Here is an 11234-nt window from a genome sequence, read left to right as displayed (position 1 = left end):
CGCAAGCCGCTGGAATTTCAAGTTGGAGACAAGGTACTCTTAAAAGTTTCTCCTTGGAAAAGGGTAGTCCGCTTTGGTAAGAAAGGAAAGCTAAGTCCAAGGTACGTAGGACCATTCCCAGTAATTCAGCGAATAGAACCAGTTGCCTATCGCTTACAACTACCAGAAGAGTTAGCCGGAGTACATGACGTATTTCATGTATCCAACCTCAAGAAATGTTTATCTGACGAATCTCTGGTAGTACCTCTTCAGGATATAGAGGTAAATGAAAAGCTAAAATTTTTTGAGAAACCACTCCAACTAGAAGACAGAAAGGTCAAGTTTCTCAAGCACAAAAGACTAGTACTGGTCAAGGTTAAGCGAGAGTCAAAAAGAGGGCCTGAGTACACCTGGGAACTGGAATCAGAAATGAAGCGAAAGTATCCTCACTTATTTCAGTAAATCTCGAGGACGAGATTTTAAATAAGGTGGGGTGGATGTAAGAACCTGCAAAAATATCCTAAAACGACCCGTAAGTAGTATCCCGGACCCCCAAAACCCTAATATTCATGAAAAATAAAGAAATTAAGAAACTTGGTTTCCACGCGGGCCGCGTAAGCCATAAAGTATGGCTACGCGGGCCGTGACAACTTAAAATTTCACCGGATAAGCGCTTAGGCCACGTGTCGCACACGTGGCGAACCTACCAATGACACGCTAGCCCTACACGTAGGCTAGGGGGCCTCGCGGGCCGCGTAATACCTTGTTAAGGTTTACGCGGGCCGCGTAAAACTTGAAAAGTTGCTAAAAATCGCCTGGCCTTGGGACTTGAATCTGTGTTCGAAAATTTAGATCAAAAACGTTTCTTACTGCTCAAATTCGAAGTTTTAAGTAGGGAAACACTGCTACGAGTACAGGGTATTAACTCGATCACTGCTACGATACAATGTCCGATTGATTGAAACCGATCCGATGGATGTTTATGAACTGCCCGTATTTGGGCTATACTTTGTCATTCGTCGTGAGGGTTTTGATTTCCTGAGCTTATCGTAAATGTTGTATTAAGTTACTAACCTAGTTTTGTGTGCATTGTTATTCAACTAGGTAACAAGGCTAAAATCAGTAGGCAAAGTTCTGTCCAACTAAACTTGCAATGTGAGTCATTCTCTTTTTATCAAAGTGTTTTACAAAACCCTAAATGTTTTCCAGTTATATTTTGCAGTGATTAAGTCTTTGCTACTCTTTAATTACTAGCAGTATGTGGGGGTTTTGTGCACATTACTACTAACGATTTATCACTGTTAGGTGGGCGAGCCTAACTATTGATATATCCACAGTTATAGATTCGGTTGAGCGACAGCTGAACCAGTTAATTATATGATAGGGGCAAATATAAAAACCCTTAATGCTGTAAATTTATAACAATGTGTTTTTTGTGCAAATTGAATGACTCACCAGTATTTCCCCGCTGATAAAATCTTTTTAAACATGTTTCAGGTGACTTACTGTGAATCAAGGAAAAGTGTTAGGTAGCACTAAAAAGCTTGACGAGGTGGCTCAATAAAATAAATAAACATGTTTTGTAAAACCAGGGATTTCCTCGTGAAATTTTCTTTATTGTAAATTATGGGGTTTATCCCAAATTATGAAATAAAACAATTGGCTATTTTCAGTTTAAAAGATCCTGTCAAATATTTCCGCTGCCAAATTAAATAATCAATACCACGGGTTTCTGTCCCGCGGCTTCTAGACCGGGTCACACCGGGCCGGGGGCCGTGACAGGTGGTCACGGAGAGAACCCCCATTCTCCCCGTGGTGAGTCTGACGGTGTCTATTTTGCAGCTATCGAGAAGAAGAGAAGATCTGTCCCCTCGAACCTAACGAGAAGGAACCAACCCTTTTTATGGAGAACCTAACCCCCTGGTTTATCTGATTCCGGTCATTTAACCAGTGTTTCTTCACGACGTAAAACATTAAATCACATACGCACGTTGCTTCGTGTTAACTCGCAAAATTTAGAACGAAACATAAAAAAGTTGAATCACACAGCACGTTGCGCCGTCTTGACTCATAAAATTTAGAACGTAACGTAAAAACCAAAAAAATTGTGAAACATGAAAAGTATTGTGGACCAAAGTTGAAAGTAAAAAAGTGGTAACGTTGAATTATAAAAGATGAAAACTTTTGGGTTAAAAGTAAATAATCAAGTAGTTTTGGGTTAAAAGTGTAATATCAATTTTTAACAAAAATCCCCTAAAGATGTTGTAAATTTATAGTATAGAAATATGTTATCAAAGTAAATCACATGAGGGACACATGACGTTCTCTGGGGTGATCTCAATTATTTTTTCCCACCTAAATAAATAGATATAGATAATATTTGTTTATAAGATTCAAATAAAAAATATATTATTTTAATTCACATTTTTATCTTTTACCATTTTGTTTTCCATTTATATTTATTATGTATTTGCTTTATAATATAGATTAATAAAATTGAATTATAATAAGATAAGCATGAATAACTCATGGCTTTACTAATGTTTTAGACTTTTAATGTAAAAAATATAAATAAAAATACAAGTAATAATAAAATTCATAAATAACAACCTATAACAAAATAGTTTATGTTAACGTTCTAAAAATCTATAATATATAATCTTTCAAACAGATGTATTTAAATTTACACACACCCACACGTATATAATATAAAGCTATAATATAAAGTTACAATATAATTTTTATACTATAAATTTTTAACAATTGTATGCATAGAGTGGGTGTACCCAATGCTTAGGGGGATTTCAAAAAAAAAAAAAAAAAACTTGATTTTTCACTTTTAAACCAAACCTATTTCATTTTCTTACTCTTAATCCAAAAGTTTTCTCCTTTCACAATTTAAATTCACAATTTTTTTTTTACTTTCAAATTTGTTCCCTTATATTTTCCATCTTACTCAAATTTTTCGTTTTACGTTCCGTTTTAAATTCTGCGAGTTAACACGGCGTAACGTGTGTGCGGTTCAACATTTTTACGTTGTCTATTTTTTCCAGTTTGATAGGTTCGTTGCAACGCACGAGTCCTAGGTCAACTTAGTGTAACACGTCGAATTTTTGTGTCCAATAAATAAATGACACATGTCAAGTACGACAAAAATAATATAAACCCGGATTTAATTAAGATATGCGGTAGGATTTTCGGATATGTCGACATGTTAATTTTATACCTCTGAGCGACTCCGCTATTATAAATTCCGAGACCCCGAGCAAATTTATAAGCACCTAATCTTAATCGGGTCATCATTAATATTAATAAAAAACATCCAAGTTAATAAAATGGGTTCTAAGAAAATAATGCAATGCAAATGATAAGACTTGAGCCCATCCTCTTTTGCAAACCCATATTGCATAATGGGGTAGACATCTGGGCAAGTATGGGTTAAAGGCAATCCATCAAAATTATTAATTTCAAGTTGACCATTCAAATCATGAAAGGTTAATTTTTTTTGCCACTGATGATCGCTTACGGACCGTAAGGGTCATGCCTTACGGACCGTAAGGGGGTGAAGGGGTAAAAGTGTTTCCGCCACAGACTTACGGACCGCAAGGCCCAAGCCATACGGTCCGTAAACGATGCCCAACGACAGAAAGTTGGCTGTTGGCTGTTTAAAGCGGTAAAACATTAATGTATGGATCTTCCAAAGATATGGGCGACCCCTAATCACTCTCTAACACTATAGGACACTTGTTGATGATCAAGGAGCATGGGTAGACTTGTTTGTCAACAATCTAGGGCCTTATGAGCTCTATATATGGACCTCATTGCACAACAAGTCCTTCACACCCTTCTCTTGCATCTCTGATCATCTCTGGAGCTCAAGACTTCTATCTAAGCTTCACATTTCGTGCATAGAACTTCTGTAAGTTGGTTCAACCCTTTATGGTTTAGTTTTGCTTAGTTTTAGCTTAAAAGTCAAACCGTCGTAATTAACAGTTGACATAACGGTTAATCACAAATGGTCCAGTGATTGACCGAATCAAAAGTAGTTATAAGTTGGTATTCATGTGGGCTTTAAACCCTTAAAAGGGTTCCCCCTGATCACAATTCTAACTAGTTCAAATGACGAGTCAAACATGCTTAGAAAAAGTCAACAGAAGTACTATTTTGCGATTTACGCATAATATGTAATGTAGATGATATGTAACCTGTTTAAACACTCATAAAACATGATAATAAGTATATTAACCAGTCTAAGCTTGTTTGATCCGGCCATTTACTATATTGACGCGGTTCGGAGCCGAAGGTCGCAAAACTTTGACTTTTGCTTTGACTTCAGTTCTGACCCGTTTTAGGGTAATGTAGATATGCCTTAAGACTCTCTTAGGACCAGGTTACATGATGGTATAACCCTCTGTGACCGGTTCGTCGTTTGTCCAAGTCTTTTACACCTTTCCGTTAAGTGCTTAAAAGTTGACCGTAACGCCCTTTCCAAATTAATACGAGAATTTCGGACATGTGAAAGGACCATAACCTTGGTTACTGAATTCTAAGCATGTCCCTAAAGTTTCACATCAATCCGAGGTCTAGAATAGAAGTTATGCTAAATAGCGCAATTAAAGAAAACTTTTGTAATAAACGGCGCAATTAGCATAACGCCTATCTAAACCAAGATTTCGACACCAAACCTTTTACACACTGATGTAAAATAATATTTTGGGATTTTTAAAGATTTTTAATTATTTTTGACCTGCTCATAACCTACGGTTATGGCATCGGTTCGGTAAATACCGAATATGCCCTTTTTGACCATAACTTGAGTTCTACAAGGTCTTTTGACCCGATTCCAGTTGCTACTGATTTTAATTAATAAATAAAGTATTTGAGACTTTATAAACTGTTCGGGAAACTCAGATTTCCTGTAGAACTCAGAAAGCTCTTTAAAAGCCTTTAAAATGACCGAAAAACCCCTACGGGGCGTATAATGAACTTAAACTCGTTACGGGCAATACGGAAGGTATCCTACTGATACCACAACCTCTTTAAAAGCATATTGACTTAGGAAATCAGTGTAGGACTCCTTCGGTTACCCGTTGCACCTTTTGCGCGCCCGGTTCGGCTTATGTAACTAGTTTACATAAATTAGCCGAAACGGGTCAAACCATATTGTTTTGACCCCAAAATCCAGAGTATGATTATTATACCCATATAAAACAAGTCTTCAAACTTGTTGGGTCAAAATCACACTCCATTCACGGTTTTCGCCTTTCACGCGATTAAACCGTAACTATCCTTTGAAACCGACCGGTCTAAGCTATGGCAAATATAAAGACCCGTTAGGATTCTAATAGGTTATTTTTAAACCTTCGTTCCAGAATAGGAGACCAGTAAAAGCTATCTGTGATTTATTCAATTAAGGATTATACTTGCAAAGGTAAATACTTTTAACTTATTTTCCGTTATACGGGCTTGGGTTACGGTATCTAAAATACCGCTTGGTCGGGCAATTGACCCCAACTCATTCGTAGTTGGGTATTATCAATGTGACCCGTTTGAAAACTTGTTTTGTTGGCTTGACGCCTTTGGGGGCTTAATGACCATGTCCCGGATATCCTTGGCAGCATTTACGAATGGCCACGACCTTGACATCCCGGTGTAGGCGTACACCCGGCATTATGTCTATAATTATAAAAGTGTAGCCGTTGGTTACCCGCCACGGTTTTATACTATGTGGTGTGTCTATTAAACTTTAACCCGATACGACTCGGGCGACCGAACGCATAGTAACATGTAATTCTTTACAAGATTTAATTATAAATTATCCCAAGTTATAAAGAGTTTGTGCCTTGAGCATTTAAACCAATTTCATTAAACATTTTTACAAAAGTGTCAGTTGAACGTATTTACCAGTGTAAACTGACGTATTTTCCCCAAAAAGACTAAATGCAGGTACTAGGCGTAATTGGCTGGGATTTCTCCTTAGCATCACTAGAAGTCTCGCAAGCTTAAGATGCCTGAAGTCTGTTGAATAATACTTTTGTTATTTCTATGTGATCCCCTGTGGATTATTATTTCAACAATGGTGATACATTGATATTACACTTAAAAGTTGAAATATATTATCTTTATGCTTCCGCTGTGCATTCTTATATTGTGTGGTTTGACTATAATGTTGCCAACTACGTCACGGTAATCCCCCACCGGGCCCACCGGTGAGACATGTGGAAATCGGGGTGTGACAGGTTGGTATCAGAGCCAACACTGAGTGAATTAAACACTAGCCTTTTTGTGTTTAATCTCAGTTACACAATTACACATACTTGAGTCTAGACAAGAACATAGGACAAATTCGAATTTGTTATTCCAGTTTGTCTTTTTATTGTTTATTGTTATTTAAAGTTTTAAAAGCAGGAAAAATGCCACCTGCAATCAGACGAGGAAGAGGAGGAAGAGGCAGAGGAACAATCATTACTCACAATGATGACGAAGCTGGACCTTCGAACACGCGAGCTCCTTCCAGTACAAGGAGTGAAGAACCACAGAGACGAAGAAACCTTTTTGAACCTGCGAGACATTCTACCTCGCATAGCTCAACACCCTCATACCGCCATTCATTTGGACCAGACTCGGAAAATAATCCCAATAACCCTCAACCATCCTTTTTACCTCTACAGCGATCTGCATCGCACCGTGCTTTTGATGATCCCACTCCTTACTTCATAGGTCAGTTTAACCCAGCAGATTACATTCAGGAACCTACAGGCTTTGTCCCGTTAGGACCACAGGATCACTTCTCAGAAGACCATATGGATGAGGACACAGATCCCATAGAACCTGCTCGTGGTACGCCAACACATCCTATCGAGATCTCTGATGGATCTTCTGTTCATGGCACACCTTATCAAGGGCCATATAGTTTTCAAGCGTTGTTCAACCAGCACGAGTGGTACTACACACCCTCCCATCAGACATCGCAACAGCAGCAGCAACAGTAAGATCCCTCCAAGGATCCACGTTTCGTGGCAGTTACGCCACCACCTCCGCCACCGGTTCAACCAGAAATGCCTAATCCGCCAAGGCGTAGGAGATCGGGTGCTCGTATGTCCACCCGAAGAGGGGAATTCCACTTCAGCACCCCTCGACCCTCTAGTGGTAGTCACTACCCGTCACTACAAGAAGAAGGACCTTCAAGTCCAGTACAAGAGGCGAACTCCGCACCAGTTGCACCATCTTCGCCACCATTTGGGTATGACCACCCAATACCTGCATACACGGGTCCAACGGCATACAACCCGTTCGAACAGCCGTCGCACACGCATTACAATTACAATTATGAGCGCGACCCATATGTGATAGCGGCTAGGTATAATGCCCGCTATCCCGACGGAGCTTTTGGAAACCTAGGGATACCGGATTACTCAGCTCATGGGTATCCAGCACCTCCTAGACCTCCAGTTCCGCAACCGGCACCACAACCACGTTTTTCTCCGCCCGAACAAGAAGAGATCCTCCACCATTTAACTCGTGTGGAACGAGATTTCGAGGAAGAACGAAAGAACAACAGGGGATTCCTTAAAGGTCTAGCAAACCTGTTGAAAGGCAAGAAAAAGAAACGTGACCACTAGTCCTTATATATATTCTAATGTAGTGCCTATTTTAAATAAGTCCCTGCGTGGACATTTATCGCATTTAAGTCCCTGCGTGGACTTATCTTTTAGTCCCTACGCGGACACCTATCTTGTATTGGTCCCTGCGTGGACTTGTCTCTTTATTAACCTCTATGTAGGTATGTACTTGTTTAAAAGTCCCGTTTAGGGCAGCGTGTAATCGTATTTGAAGTTTATGGAATGTTATGTTATAGATTTCATTTTGTTATTACTATATATGAAATAAATCAAAATCATTCCTTTTAAATTTAAATCTGCCTAAATAAAGAATCTTAAGAGTGAAACCTAGCCAAGTGTCTTTTTAGACCCGACCAAGATGGTAAGACCTGATTAAAAGATTCAGAATTCCAGTTAACCTCTGTAATCATGTTAACGTTCATGGCAGATGTGATTTGTTAAAATCGCACGCGTCATTCTTGTATAAGAATCCTTCTAAGGATTCCAAAGCCCAAATTAATGATATAATAAATCATGGGTTAAATCATCAATAAAGATGATCAATTATTAAACATCCATTAGCGATGTAGTGCCTACGGGCCAAACTTGTTAAACATCCATTAGCGATGTAGTGCCTACGGGCCGAATTATCAAGCATCCATTAGTGATGTAGTGTCTATGGGCCATAATTATTGTCATAATAAGACAAAAGACAGTGGTGGTCTATGACTCCCTGTCGGAAAGGGTAAAAGGACTACGGTTCAAACCTTCATACCTTGATTCTCTGTAATCTCGGCTAATATTATAAAAACGTCCTCGTGACTAGGCTTTTGTGCCAATAACAATATTATTTGTAATTAGGATAAGTATGTTCAAATCCTAAATAAAAGTGAGTAACAAATTAACCAGATATGGTCTCTATTACCATGGTTAATGAATTGCCATAAAAGGCAATTCCATAATAAACTCCTAAATAAAATTTTCGTTATCTTCTGTAACAGATTCAATTTACCATGGCTGATCCTAGTGGAGAAAATAGCCACTCGAAGGAAGACGAATATGATAACGCCCAAGTACATCTGACGGGCGCAGAGTTGAAAGCTCTTGTCGATAACGCTGTCAAGGCAGCTCTGGATCGACAATATGAGGAATATACTGAATCTCGGAGTCGAACCATATCCAAACCACACTCCAAGCCGAAAACCCACACAAAATCTCACAGCAAACTGCTGTCCAAGCCTAAAAAGGACGATGATAATCATTCGTCCAATGAAAAGTGTCCGTCAAGAAAGAGTATATACTGACGCATCTCGCGCCAAAGGCTGCACCTACAAGTACTTTGTATCATGCAAACCCCGGGACTTCAATGGGGAGAAAGGAGTGGTCGATTGTATGATGTGGCTTGACGAGATGGACACTGTGGTGGACATCAGCGGCTGTGCGGAAAGAGACGTGGTAAAGTTTGTGTCTCAATCATTCAAGGGCGAGGCCCTAGCTTGGTGGAGGTCGTTGGTTCAGGCCTCGGGAAAGGCTGTTCTATACAGCATGACATGGGAGGAATTCGTTTCTCTCATTAAGGAGAATTACTGCCCTCAACATGAGGTGGAAAAGATAGAATCCGATATTCTATCATTGGTGATGACAAACCTTGACTGCCAAGCTTACCTAACGAGCTTCAACACGATGTCTCGGTTGGTTCCATATCTGGTAACCCCGGAACCAAAGAGAATCGCTCGTTTCATCGGTGGGTTAGCCCCCGAAATAAAGGCAAGCGTGAAGGCCTCTCGGCCAGCGACCTTTCGATCTGTAGCCGATATATCTTTGTCCCTTACTCTGGATGCGGTCCGGCAAAGATCGCTAAGGAATAAAGAAGCTGAAAAGAGAAAGCGTGAAGATGAAACTTCACGGAGGTCGAGCAAGAAACACCGTGGAAACGGTGATAACAAGAGGGGGTCGGAGTCAAGGAAGGATGGGCAACAGTCTGGTGAGAAGCCCAAGTGCAAGACTTGCAAGAGACATCACTTTGGAAAGTGTAGGCTCGACTCAAACTCGCAGACTCAGTCGAAGTCGTATGCTTGCGGGTTGTGCAAGTCAAAGGACCACAAAACCGTGGACTGCAAGAAGATAAAAGATGCGACCTGCTATAACTGCAACGAGAAGGGTAACATTAAAAGCAACTGCCCTAAATATGCCAAGAAGCCTGAAGAGGCCAAGAAGAACAATGCTAGAGTCTTCAGGATGGAGGCGGAAGAAGCAGTGCTGGATGACAACGTAATCACAGGTACTTTTCTCGTAAATGATATCTTTGCAAGAGTACTTTTTGATTCGGGCGCTGATAAGTCTTTCGTAGATCATAAATCTTGTAAATTACTGAATATGCCTGTCAAAACCTTAAACGTGAACTACGAGGTAGAGCTAGCAGATGGAACCATAGAAACCGTCTCCACTGTGTTAGATGGATGTGTGATATCCATTAAGAACCACTCTTTTCCTCTATCTCTACTTCCCTTTAAATTGGCCGGTTTTGACCTAGTATTGGCTATGGACTGGTTATCTCACAACCAGGCCCAAATCGTCTGCAACAGAAAGCAGATTGTGATAAAGACTCCGGCTGGTGAATCGCTTACCATTCGGGGAGATACCCAGTACGGATTGCCTGAGCAAGTGACTATGCTCAAGTCTTCTAAATGTCTAAAGAAGGGTTGTGTCATCTACATGGCACAAGTGATTATTGAAGAACCTAAACCAAAGATAGAAGACATTCCCGTCATTTCGGAGTATCCAGAAGTTTTCCCTGAAGATCTACCTGGTTTGCCACCAGATAGGCAAGTGGAGTTCAGGATTGATATCATCCCTGGAGCAGCACCTATTGCTAGAGCACCTTACAGGCTAGCGCCAACCGAAATGAAGGAGCTAAGGACCCAGCTGGATGAACTGCTAGCTAAAGGTTTCATTAAACCTAGTTCGTCTCCCTGGGGAGCACCTGTCCTGTTTGTTAAGAAGAAGGACGGATCGATGCGTCTGTGCATCGATTATCGCGAACTTAATAAAGTCATGATAAAGAATAGATATCCCTTGCCGAGGATCGACGATTTGTTCGATCAGTTACAAGGGGCAAGTTATTTTTCGAAGATTGACTTGAGGTCAGGCTACCATCAACTGAAAGTCAGAGATGAAGACGTACATAAAACAGCATTTAGGACTCGCTACGGTCACTACGAGTTCCTAGTGATGCCTTTTGGGCTCACAAATGCACCGGCTGCGTTCATGGACCTCATGAATCGCGTTTGCAAGCCGTACTTGGGTAAATTCGTCATCGTTTTCATCGACGACATTCTTATATACTCGAAGAACCGAGCTGACCATGAGAAACACCTTCGCTGTATTCTCAAACTGCTGCACCATGAGAAACTCTATGCCAAATTCTCTAAGTGCGAAATTCTGGCTACGAGCAGTCCAATTTCTAGGACACGTCGTCAGCGAGCGTGGTATCCAGGTGGATCCCGCTAAAGTAGAGGCTGTCATGAATTGGCAAGAGCCAAAGACGCCTACTGAGATTCGTAGTTTCCTGGGGTTAGCAGGATACTACAGGCGATTCATTGAAAATTTTTCAAGGATTGCTGCGCCCTTAACTTCCCTGACCAAGAAGAAGAT

This window comes from Helianthus annuus, chromosome 10 (genome assembly GCF_002127325.2).
Source record: "Helianthus annuus cultivar XRQ/B chromosome 10, HanXRQr2.0-SUNRISE, whole genome shotgun sequence".
In the NCBI taxonomy this organism is placed as follows: Eukaryota; Viridiplantae; Streptophyta; class Magnoliopsida; order Asterales; family Asteraceae; genus Helianthus; species Helianthus annuus.
This window is presented reverse-complemented; position numbering follows the sequence as displayed.